The following is a 13,263-nucleotide window of genomic DNA, read 5'->3' as shown; positions in this document are numbered from 1 at the left end:
TGTGGTCAACACTAGGCGAGAGGCTGCGGCAGCATCATGCAAGTCCCATGCACAGCGGCGGAAGTGCGCCGCTTGTCATGTGCTCCGTCTCTCTTTCTCTCTCGCGCGCGCGCGACAGAACACCCCGTGCCATTCTTTCTTCATGTGGTGAGAGGCTACAAACTTGCGAGATGGGCCCGCGGGCTGTGAGATGGCGAACAAGGAGGAGCTACTGCTAGAGGTGTTAGTCCTTCAATGTGGTATTACTGACCAGTGGCCCTAGCATCCTGTTATCCATAGCCAGCATCTTAACCTTCTCTCATGGCGCAGGCCAGCCAGGAAGGCGACAAGCGAAGAGCACAGGTGCATGCAGACTCGACTGCGAATGCACTTTCAAGGCAAGAGCTCTCTCTCTTTCTCTCTCTCTCTCTCTCTCTCTCTCTCTCTCCAACCACAGTATGTGCTGGGAAAAGAGTGGGCGTGAGAGCAGCAGCTGTAGCCTCAAGAGTATCTCTACCGAGCAGAGCAAGCGAGCATTGAGCAATGTGGGTGAGAGCTCAAGTAGTTGTTGTCCACGGGGCTCGGGCCGAAGGTATAGATAGCGGGCGATGGCAGGGGTTAAAAGACGCAGGTGGCGGTGGACAGGAGAGTAGGGGACTTGGTGGCGGTGACCCTATAGAGGATACGAGAAATGTTGACATCGCCCATTCGAACGCATCATATGTTCGATCACGTGAACCAGAGTACAAGATTGTGGGCCAAGCTTGGAGCTAGATGCTCGCCATTAACCTTATGGCTAAAGATGATGAGAATTAGAGTGGCACGCCATCAACCTAAGAACGTAACTTTTATGAATTGATGACTATGGTTGCATGGGATGGTATTTAAATCAAGGCATCAAATATCTACCCCCCATGGCCAGACTCTGATTTGGAGGCTGATAAGAATAATTACAACAATACAAGAATGAAAGAGGTAGAGAAATAATATAATAAGAATGCAGGACTTCACATATCTTTTCTTAAAAATGCAAAAGGAGTAATATATTGTAAAGTGCAACTGCTTCACTAAGAATCATGTCCCCTTATTAAAGTCTAGGATCTCCTTATATTACAATGAGATGGCTCTTGCCAAGAAACGCTCAAGGGGTAGAGCGTAGCTGCTTAGGTAGTTGCAACTGCCATTGATTGGGCATGTGAGCCGGCGTCACTTATGTTGAGTGGGTTGGCATTTGACTGGGTGGACTGTGCTTGCATGTCACACTTCCCCTCCACAGAAGAGGACATGGCTGGGAGTGAGCAGGGGAAGTATGGCTTCATCCTAGAGACATGTGCTATCATGATGGACCGATTAGAGTTTCATTGTAGGCAATACATGGTTGGGTGAAGACGTTGTTGCATCACTTTGTATGGGCCAATCCAACGATGGAGCAACGACTTGCTGAGGCCTTTGCATATGATAGGGTAATACAAGCTGACTTGCAAACCCTTGGCAAAGTCTTGCAGGTGATGGCCTCCGTCATAATGACATTTCTGTCTCTGTTGGGCATGTTGCAGGTTGGTGGAGATGGCACGACGGAGTAGTGGGATAGTGATGGAGAGATACGCAAGCCAATCTACTGCATCAGCTTTGTTGGTCGTGATTTTGTTGGAGTTGGGGTTGGGTGGAAATCATGGGTCTCTACCATAGAGAGCTCTGAAGGGGCTAATCTTGGTGGATGCTTGGACAGACGTATTGTAGGCGTGTGCAGCATATGGAAGCAGCTAATCCCAGTTTTGGTGTAAGGAGTCGATGTAGGTGCAGATTGTTTTCTTGAGAGTGCCGTTGAGCTGCTCTATCAGACCATTTGTTCGTGGATCATATGGCCAGGAGAACTATTGTTTGATGTCGAGGCTTTATGAAAGCACATGTAATACTTCTCCTTTGAACTGCACCCCTTGATCGAATAGAATGTGTTGAGGGCAACTGTGTCAAAAAATTATGTTCTGCAAGAGGATAGCCAACAGTGGAAGCCATGCAATTGGATATGGTCTAGACAGACTTCACACCACTTGGTGAGGTATTAAGTCATGACAACGATGTATCGGTTATTGAAGATGGAAGTCGGGAAAGGGCCCATGAGGTCCTAGTCAATGAGCTCAAAGGGCTCAGAGACGGAGAGGGGCGCTAGTTAAGTGCCCTACCTTCTGATTTGGTGTTTTGATTTCTTGGCAAACTGTGCATTCCTGTAACATCTGTGAAATTGTTTGGCACATCTTAGGCCAAAAGTGTGCATGTCGTATCTCTTCCAGTATCTTGTGGAAACCCAGGTGGCTTGAAAATGGGTGGGTGTGAAAGTATTGGATGTTTTGCCTCTGCAGGGGTTGGGGAATGTATAGTCAAGGATTTTGGCCATGCTTATGTAGGTAAAGTAGATTATCAATGAGAATGAATTGGCACTAATGTGGGTGATCTTTTGAAGAGCGTAGCTGGATGGTTGGGTTGGCTTGTTGCAAGGCGGGTAGCTGAGATGACTGTAAGAGGGAGCACTGAGATTGAATTTAGAAGCATCAATTTGTAAGAGGAATGGTTTCCAAAATTCTGGGTGACATGCTAGCGTTGTTGAATGCTGGATGGCTTCCTGTAAGCTACTTGAAACTCTATTGAAAGGTTTCATCCCATTTGTAGAGCACACATTTCTTTAGTAGTTGGCAAAGAGGGTGAGTCATGCTGGCTAAGTGGGGTATAAATCTCAGTGTAAAGGTAGCCATGCCTAGGAAGCTTTGTAGGTTCTTGACATTAGTTGCAACATTGTCAAAATGATCTATCCATGTCAAGACATCTTCTGATGGCAGTCCCGATAAGTGTTTGGGCCGTACCTTTGAATCAGTGCATGCAGTATTATTCACCTGTTGATGTGCTAGGAAACCTATCAAAGATTGGTTTGTATGATTGATCTACACTAGCATGTTGGAGATTGCTGAAAACATGTGTTCTAATGGGTTTTGTGCAGTGTCTTGCATGAACTTGGGATGCATTGAGGCATCTGTGTAGTGTGGTGAGCTAGGGGTGTGTGTGGGTGAACTAATAGGGCTCATGGTTGTGTGTGGGGAGTACTCTTTTGTGCAACAAGAAAATGGTTGGCTCTATGCAAGAATTGGAAAAAGAAAAAGAAACGTGAGTTGGGGGTTCAGTTGCCCATTGTCTCCACCCACCAATGTAAAGTGCACATTGCTTCACTTGAAATTAGGTCCCCTTATTACAGCCCAAGACCTCCTTATATTACAATGAGTTGGCTCTTGCCAAGAAGTGTTCGAGGGTGGAGTGTGGTTGCTTAGGTAGTTGCAACTATTATTGATTGGGTATGTGAGTTGGCATCACTTATGCTGAGGCTGGGTGGGCTGCACTCGCATGTCACAATATGATACCATTAAAAGAGTATGTACAACATCTCATTGAGATGCAATCGGTTTATTGCAAATATCTTCTGTTCAAATATCCTCCAAATTATTACCCCTCCTCCCACAAACATGTGTCATAGTGGAGTGCATGCAATGAAGGTTCTATGTGAAGGGGGGAACAATGGAAATAGTTGAGAGATTTTGATAGTTTTGAGCTTGTATGATAGTAACTTGTTGGGAAATGAAAGTGTATTATTTTGGTTATAATATATTAGTCCTAACCTATGTTTCAATTAATATATAAAGAAAACTTAAGACGCAAAAACCCATACTATAAGTCAATGTTGAGTGAGATTTTAGTTTGGTTCACACACACACACACACACACACACACACACACACACACACACACACACACACACACACACACACACACACACACACACAGTTTTATTAAATTCCTTTATGAGGCTTCAAAAGACACATACCACACATAGACACACACTGTTTGAGTCAGTGATCATGATTTTGAACGTTCACATTTCTTTTGGTCATAGAGGCACCATGGTCAAGTGGGAATAAGAATGGAAACAATGCATTTTCCAAGGTGATATCTAGACAGGGTGAGATTCTTGCAGCCAAGCTCTCTGTCCTCCTGAACGTCATTGTTCTTTCAACGAGATGATTATTACTCCGTAATATGATATATGAAAAATCACACTGATCAACTCTTTGGAATGCTTGTTGTCGGCTTGGCTTGACTATATTTTCGAGAAAATTGTAATATCTTTCATTCTCATGACCTGCTTGGAACATTGGGTTGAATGGAGAGCTTTTATGATGATGGAGCTCTATAATCCTTTTGATGGAGTGCCTGTTGAGGATGCAAAGCCTTGTCCTTGGATGTGGATGTTTTGCTATAGCCATGTACTTCTGGATCAGTGGATTACGTGATGTTGAAAGCAAACACATCCGCAATATCGGATATAGTCAAGTCAATTCTAGTAGATGGCTGCGAAGTGAGTGAGTGAGTGTGAGTGTGAACCCCCACCCTGGTGAATACAAGCTAGATCTCTAGATATATGTAAAGTCTCTAGCTACATGGCATGTGTAACTATATGTAAATCACATCCCATGAAACCTCAACACTTAAGAGAAGGTGTAAAGCATATATATACTTGTTAGAATATATAACTAAAAGATTGAAAATCCTCTCTTATCTTACATAACAAGTGGAGGATATCTCAATCCACCCAAGTTTCTAAGATGAAAATATGAAATTATAATAAAGGTATAATAATTTTAACTCCAAATTTATGCTCTCTCTCTCTCTCTCTCTCTCTCTCTCTCTCTCTCTCTCTCTCTCTCTCTCTCCCCCCCCTATGTGTGTGTGTGCATGCATTCATTTAAGGGACACCCATAGTGCATTAAGGATTCATTATTTCTTAGGTTCAACTCCATTATTCAAGATACATGTTGGCTATGCCTAGCATGATTATGAAGATGACCACTAGAAACTACAGTCGGTTTGAAAAGTGAGAGGCATTTATTGCAAGTGTGGCCATACAACATGACCATTACTATTTGGTTGGTATAGGCATAGATAGAGGTAGAATGAGCTTAGTAAGTTAGTGAACAGGTTGGGGGTGAGGACAATAGATGAACTTTTCCTTGGTATTCTCTCTTAATATAGATAAATTAAAACATTGACCTATTTTCTATATGACTAAGGTGAAATTTGGCAACCTCTCTCTCTTTCTCTCTCTCTCTCTCTCTTTTTCTCCATACAACAAAGTTAGAACCTACAATGTAATATTGGCTATAAACTCTTAGAATTAGGAGAACTATCCCTCCCCCTCCCCCCCCCCTCTCTCTCTCTCTCTCTCTCTCTCTCTCTCTCTCTCTCTCTCTCTCTCTCTCTCTCTCTCTCTCTCTCTCTCTCTCTCTCTCTCTCTCTCTCCCCCCTGTAGAGAAGTATTGTTCTTCAAGATGTAACTCATAGATTCATCCATATAATGACATCCAAGCATGGAGGGATTATACTTGGATATGGGCTTCATTTTGTATAGGCCATATCGTGTGAATTGGGACTCAAGCCATCTCTTCTTAAAGCGTGATCTTTCTTAAATTTCCCTAATATAAGCACTTATGACTTTTTGAATGATTGAAAAGAGTCTACATATTGCATAGCTTATATACACATGATATTTATTTTGAACCTAATGTTAGCAAAGTAAGAAAAGTTTTGCAACCAATTAAAGATAACATGTATATTGAACCATAGTAGCAGTTGATAGGTAAGGTGTAATGTATAGCATGTAGTAAGTCATTTCTTATAATGGATTGAAAGGTAGAGCAAAGCAGGAGTGAAAGTAAGAAGGGAGCAAGAGCTATGGAGGTTCAAGAAAATAAGAGAGAGAGATCGGGTGTGTGGGAACTCCAATAGTCACAATGTGTGACTTGCCTTCCCTTATTCAATTACCACTAAAGGAATAAAGAATAAAGTGACAGAGATGGCACCCACCAAATAAATGTACAAGTGTGCATATATAGTATACAAGTAAATGTAGACGGCTAGGCATAGATGGACGTTAACCCCCAACAACCTCCCAATTAAAGGCGAATGTACTTGAGTGTGGAGAAAACAAGAAAAAAGTTACAAAGTGTACATAAAAGTATAATAGGATGAGAAGTAGACATCATCTCATCCTATGCCCATGATCTTCTAATGAACGTATGTCCCTCCACTATGAGACTTTTAGTAAATAGAATTGCAAGATTTGTATACATAGGAATCTTGATAATCTTAATGGACTTATCCTCTATCACGTCTCTAAAGGAGTGATAGCATGCCTCAATGTGCTTTGTCTTTGCATGAAAGACTGGATTACAAGCCAACTGATTGGCACTCATAAAATCCAAATGCAGTGTAGAAGTCATCATCATACCAAGATATATGGTCAAATGGCCTAACCATTGGGTCTCCTTGCAAGGCTCAGTGGCTACAATGTACTTAGCCTCGCTAGTAGATAAGTCCATGCATTTCTACATCGTGGACATCCAAGAGATAGCACCTCTAGAAAATGTAAATATATACCCAGAGGTAGACTTCCTAATATACATGTCTTACATAATGTGAGCATTGTAACCCATAACTCCTGTATCTTGACTACCATAGTAAATATATATAACTGTAATGCCTTTAAGGTATCTCATGATACCCTCCATTGCATCCTAATATCACTTGCCAAGTGTAACAATATAACATGTCACAATTCCTGCTGCAAATGTTATATCAAGGCGAGTGGCTATCATGGCATACAATAAATTGCTCACTACGGATGCATAAAAAACCTTGTCTATCTTAACCCTCTCATCATCTATAATCTCCTTAACTAACCTTCACATGAGAAGATAACTAACAACCAATAGACTTACCACCCTGCATATAGAATCACCCAAGTACTCTATAAATGTACTCCTTGTAGGACAAGTGGAGAAGTTCCTCAAAGCAATTGCATGTAATGTGCATACCAAGTATGTGCGAGACTTACCCCATATCCTTAATCTCAAAACACTTGTTGACTTGGGGTTTTAAAGCATTCAGCTCAATATGAGTACTCCCAATAGTAAGCATATCATCAACATAAAGCACCAAGATAATAAGGCTACCATCACGAGCCTTCTTTGAGTATAGACATAGACATATGTCACTATGAGAATATCCCTGTGAATGCATAAAAGCATTAAGCTTATGGTACCATTCTCTAGGTGCTTGCTTAAGCCCATAAACTCTTCTTAAATTTATACATGAGGTGTTCCCTACCCTTTTCCTCAAAGCCCTTAGGTTGTTGCATACAAATATCCTCATACAAATATCCATGTAAGAGAGTTGTCTTAACATCCATCTGATAAAGATTCAAATCCAAATGGGTAACCAAGGCCAATACCAAGCATAGGGTAGTCATCTTGACCACAATGAAGAATATCTCATCAAATTCAACTCCCTTTTTCTGCCTAAAATCCTTTGCACAACTAATCTAGCCTTATATGTTGGCTTAGGTGACCACGAGTACTCTTGAACTTATACACCCACTTGCATGGCAATGCATGCTTTCAATCACGAAAGGAAACTAAGTTTCATGTACGGTTCTTCTACAACAAATCAAAATTAGACTACATAGCTCTCTCCTAAGAATGAGAATCACCTATGCGCTAACCTCCTCATAGGTAGGTGTCTCAGTAGAGTCTGTCACCATGACACAATCCATAGAGAGCTCATAGCGATTGAGATGAAGCTCTATTAGAGCATCTCAAAATTGGCTTGGGGCCTATACATTCTATCCTCTCTACCCAACATCATGATCCTATGCAATAGACGGATCTTGGGCCACTACATTATTTGCAATTGTAACAAGCTGTATAACTAGGGCTAGCTGGGGCTAGCTATAATGTAACATGATCCTCCTCCTAAAAGATCACCCTATATACCTCAATCACATGCTCTGTTCATGTATGCATATTTTTCTCAGGAAACATAATATCATCGTTGTAGATCATCTTTTGAGCTTGCAAATCCCAAAGATGATGGCCCACCTCACTTGCATCACCATATCTAAGAAATATGCATTTGACAGACTTCAAATCCAACTTATTGGACTCGCCTTTGGGAATATGGTAGAAAGCCTCATATCCCAAAGACTCAAGTGTGTGCACATACAAGGGAGATTTACTAGACTATATCTCCTCTGCAACTCTACCACCAAGAGCAATGTATATGGATCTCCTAATGTGACACATGGTAGTAGTAACTGCTGTAACCCAAAAGTGTTGCAGTGAGCTTGTTGGACTAAGCATACTATGGACTATTTCTTGAATACTAATATTCATGTGCTCTGTAATACCATTCTGGGATGGGGTGTATGAGGCATTCAACTAATGCTTAATACCTCTCATAACAAAGCTACTCAAAGGCCTTAGAGATATATATTCACCCCCATTGTCAACGTAGGCATTTCAACTATATCTAGACTAGTTCTCAAAACAAAAAGTGTTGAAACATAGGCAAACCATTTGATTTATGCTTAATAGGATAGGCCTAAACCTTATACGAATAATCATCTATGAATATGGAAAATTTCTTCATGCCACTTAAGGACTGATAGGGCATGGGGTCACAAATCTCTAGATGCACAAGAGCCAAAGTCTCACCAACGCACGTAGGACTAAACTACTTATGTGAGTTATGAGTCTACTTACCATACAAACAATGACTACATGAATTGAAACAAGAATAATCAAGAGGAGGTGAAAGATACTACAAATGGGCCAATACTTTCATTCCCTTTCAAAGACATGTGCCCAAGGTGATGATGATGTAAAGATCAACAGTCCCCATAGACAAGCAAAGGATGACGACTGCCAACCTTAGCGCCTCTAGTAAAAAAATACTACCACAAGTGATCTTCCATAAAGAATCACCAAAATATATATTGTACTCATTATCATCCAATAGTGTAGTTGAAATAAAGCTTTTAGTCAAAACTAGGATATGATATCATGAAATATAAAAGAAGCACTACTACCAAATTGTAATTTAAGATTACCTATACCAATTATATCCAATGTGGTGTCATCTCCCAATCTAATAGAACTCATAACAATATAGTAGCTATAAAATTAATGATAATGTGGGGTAACATGAAACAAAGCCCTTAAATCAAGAAGCCAACAGTAAGAGTAAGAAGTCAAAGCATCGATCAACTAACTAGCATCAAGTAATAAAGGAGCAAGAATATATTCATTTAAAATATATTCCAAGGTATTTTCCTCCTCTATCTTCACAGTAGACTTAGATATTATCTCAATGGACTTTGCATTTTCCTATACTTTCCCCTTGCCCTTCTCATTGCACATTTTATAGCACTGTGGCCTAAGGTTACATTTTTGCCCACAATAATGGCGTGTCAAAGAGGACTTATGACTGTAGGACTTACTATTGGAAGAAAATCCAAATTTCAAAGTGAGTAAGTAAAGCTCAAGACATATACATCAAAGCATCTAGGAACCCCAATCACATCACAAATACATTCGAGAGTATAGACTCGGATTTTGAAGAACAACAACGCTTGGAAAGAGAAATTGAAGAATAGGTGAGATGGCTAAGGGTGTTAGCATGCATGCACAACGAAAGCCTAGAAGATATGAGGAAAAAAGCAGATGACTGGGTGAACAAAAGCAAAGAAAGAGTGAGCACCTTAACACTCTGACTAGCTCTTACAAAAGGGACAAAGTGCTAGCAAAGAGCAGGGGCAGAGGCCGCACAGGTGACCTTGGAAGCCCAACAACGTGCCTTCCTCCACAATCTCTTGGGGATGCCACACAATCTAAGAAAGAGGAGGCCATTGAGTCTTTAAAGAAAATGCTGGAGATCACTTGCAAGGCTGTAAGGCATGAGCCACACATCCAAACACAAATTGCATGGCCCACAAAAGCAGAGCCAACACATCATAGGGGAGAAGAGAGGTGAAGGTTGACTGAAGACACAAAACCAAGTTTTGAAAGGGGGCAGCAACAAGCAACAGCTCCTGAGAAGAAGGTTTTTGCGACAAGGATGCCCTCACCACTCTTGTTGACCTCCAGTGCCAGCCAAGATATCTATTTTATGATTGGATCAACGTGTGGCAAAAAAAAAAAAAAGCACGAAGGTCACAGTGACTGCACCTAGGGGTTCTCAAGTTAGCAACATTTGGTGGCTTTGGTTGGCTGGTTTCGTCTCTAACCCCCTAGCCCATTTTGATTCCCCACATCACGCTTAGGGCATATCAAGGGCAAGACCTACCAAGAAGGGCTACACTCACCTATGGTTAGACCTGTCTCCCTAAGCCATGCACTACACCTCCAACAATGCACCAAACTGGGTCCTCAAGTGTGGGACAACACCCATGACCCAACTCCTAGTTCCGCTAGCATAAGCACAATGCACCACATGGAAAGGTAGACACACCCCCAGGTAGTTTACCTTCTTTTCTTTTTAGGTACAAACAAAGGATGCAACCCACCAACTTCGTAGGCCCCATCATCCACGCAATACATTCTTGGCCCCCCACCACTTCAACTGGTTAATCCACCTCTCCCCAAAACCAATCCCCATGAGGCCTAATCATCGTCGACTCACACGATCGCCCTCTTCAATCATGGAATATTCATCAGCTCAACACCACAAGTGTTAGGGAAATGGCACCCATCTAGGAGGGGGATAATCTTATATGACATGTCATCATGTGGTTGAAACAAAGCAGAGGTAGACCAAGGAAGCCTTAGTCAAAAAGTGAATGAAGAAGCTCATTCAAAACAGTGCAGGAGATGGCAACCTGAGAAACAACGTGGGAGAGCTCCAACTACTTTGGCGAGGTCCTCTCAAGGATGAGGGAGGTCCTGTCAAGGATGAAGGATGCCCTCTCCAGGATGAAGGAAAGCACCTAATATTCTAGCAAGGCTCTCTTAAGGGTGAGGGAGCATCTCCTAAGGCTCCTGCAAGAAGAAAGTGCGAGGCGCAATGCAATTCATTTTATAAAAGTTACTGGGTTTCCTCCTGTGCAGGTGGGAAAGTCTGCACGTGCATAGGTGAAGGGATTACGCAAACTTGAAGGGAATAAGGAAGAGCCATGTTAAGCTCTAGTCATAGCACCCTCGGAAGGTGTGAGGAGACATCTATCAACACCATTGTCAATTTCAAAAACGGAGCCATCCATCCACCATTTTCCAAGAAGGATCCACCCAACTTTATCTTCAATTTCAAAGTTTAGATCCCCCTACTGTCACGATGTCAGCAAAGGACGAGGCCCAACACCATATTCAATTTTAAGGGCCAATCCACCCAACACCGTCCCTCGCAAGGGCTTGCATAAAAACTCAAAAAAGCCATCTGGCTACATCCATCCCACCTTCCAACTATTGCCATCAGTGCAATGGGACTGGCACTAGGCTAGGAGGGGGGTAATGTTAACCTCAACACAAGAAGAAAGTAGAATAAGTGGAAAAGCACAAGTTGGGACCCAAAAGAGGTGGCCCAAAAGGAAATTGCACACAACGGAAGAAGCAAGATGGGAGACGGCTGAAAGCGCAAGGGCGGCCTCAAAAGCTAAGTCAAGGCAAAAGTGCATTTTTAAATGCAAGGTGCCCCTAAAATTTTTTGTAAAAGAGCGCGAGGCTCCCTCATGTGCAAATTGTAAAGGTAGATGGGCGGTAGAAAGAAAGCTAGGAGGATAGGAGGACAATGGGAAAAATGGCCTAGGCCATAGAAAAAGGGGGATAAGGGGATGACCTCCCAAAAGGGATTTAGGGTTTTGTATATAAAGTTCAAAAGTGAATGAGGAGCTCATTCTTTGGTGTGTGGCAAAGTGGACTCATCTTCTTCTCTCCTTCTTGCTTGCTTGTGTGTGCTTGACAAAGGGAGTGTGAGAGTGTCAGGGAGTGAGTGTGTGAGGGTGAGGGATCAAGGAGAAGAAGCTCTCCATCATCTCCTCTCTTTTTCTCTTCTCTTCTCTTGTCTCACGTGGGGCTATGGAGGATGGAGCTTGAAGGTGGAGGCTTGAGGTTGCTTGAGCTTGCATCAAGAATTGTGGAGCTACTGGAGTGCTTGAGGGAGGAGGCAACTCGTTTGGGCATCAAGGTAAGCTCACTATACCCCAGTAGGATCGAAGGTGTCGGCTAGATGAGAGATAGCCATAGGTGTTCGCTTGAAATGCTTGAAAGAATAAGCAGTCAGCGGGTCTTAGCGGTAGAGCATGAGCTCGCCTCTACAACATACATGTATGTACCCCTACCTCGTACACACATACACACCACCCACAGGCACATAGACTCACACATCCCCACATGCACATACAGATGAAGCCACAACTAGAGTCACATAAACACATGCCACATGCACATCGTCACCCCACTCACAACACACTATACTAACACCTATACACATGCACATAAACACAAGACCTAAAACACACTCATAATACCCAGCCCATACATGCATACTAATACCACTACACATGATGGCATGTACACGCTACATGTCACATGTGTGGGCATTTTCTTCTTATCTCACCATAGTAAGACCCCATTGAAGGGGAGGATCAAGGGAGGAAGGAGTAGTGCACAACCACACACAATGCATTTGTGTGCATTTGATTGCATATTATGCATCGGTGTGTGTTTGTCCACTCACATTGCAATCCTTATGCATTCGATTGCACACATAGTGCATTCGCCCACATGTACATCCATGTGTGCATTTGCATACCTTAGTGCATCCATTTTTGTATCCTTCTTGTTGTGCATTCCCCTTACACATAGTGGATATTTGTGCATCCAATAGCACGTGGTGCATCTATGTGCATTCGACCGCACATGCATCCATGTGTGTCTAGTTGCACAGTAGTGCATTCAACTACACATAGTGCATCCATCTTCATCGTGTGTGCATCCATTCACACACCATAATGCATCCACCTGCTGCGATGTGCATCCATAAATGCACACATGCACCCACACCTTGATATGCAACGATTCATGCATATACATCTATGACACCTCATTATGCATACACTTATATCACCTTAGGTGTAAGAAGCTGGGAATAGGGATTTGGTATAAATAATATTGATATTATGCCATGTCACACTGACATTGGTATAAAAGAAGAGGACATGTAATTTTTCATATCTTTTTGACACATTAATACAATTACAGTCTTTCTCTCCCATCTTGCTCACAGCTTCTATGGCTTCTCCCTCTTTCCTGTCTTTCTCTCTCTAAATCTAGTTTTTCTCTCTCCTCGTCACTCTTCTTCTCTCTCTTCCTGCAGTCTTTCTCTCTCTTTTGCAGTCTTCTCTCTCTTCTTTCT

The sequence above is a fragment of the Lygodium microphyllum genome, chromosome 10, assembly GCF_053477565.2.
Source record: "Lygodium microphyllum isolate KBCC chromosome 10, Lygodium_microphyllum_v1.1.10, whole genome shotgun sequence".
Lineage (NCBI taxonomy): Eukaryota > Viridiplantae > Streptophyta > Polypodiopsida > Schizaeales > Lygodiaceae > Lygodium > Lygodium microphyllum.
This window is presented reverse-complemented; position numbering follows the sequence as displayed.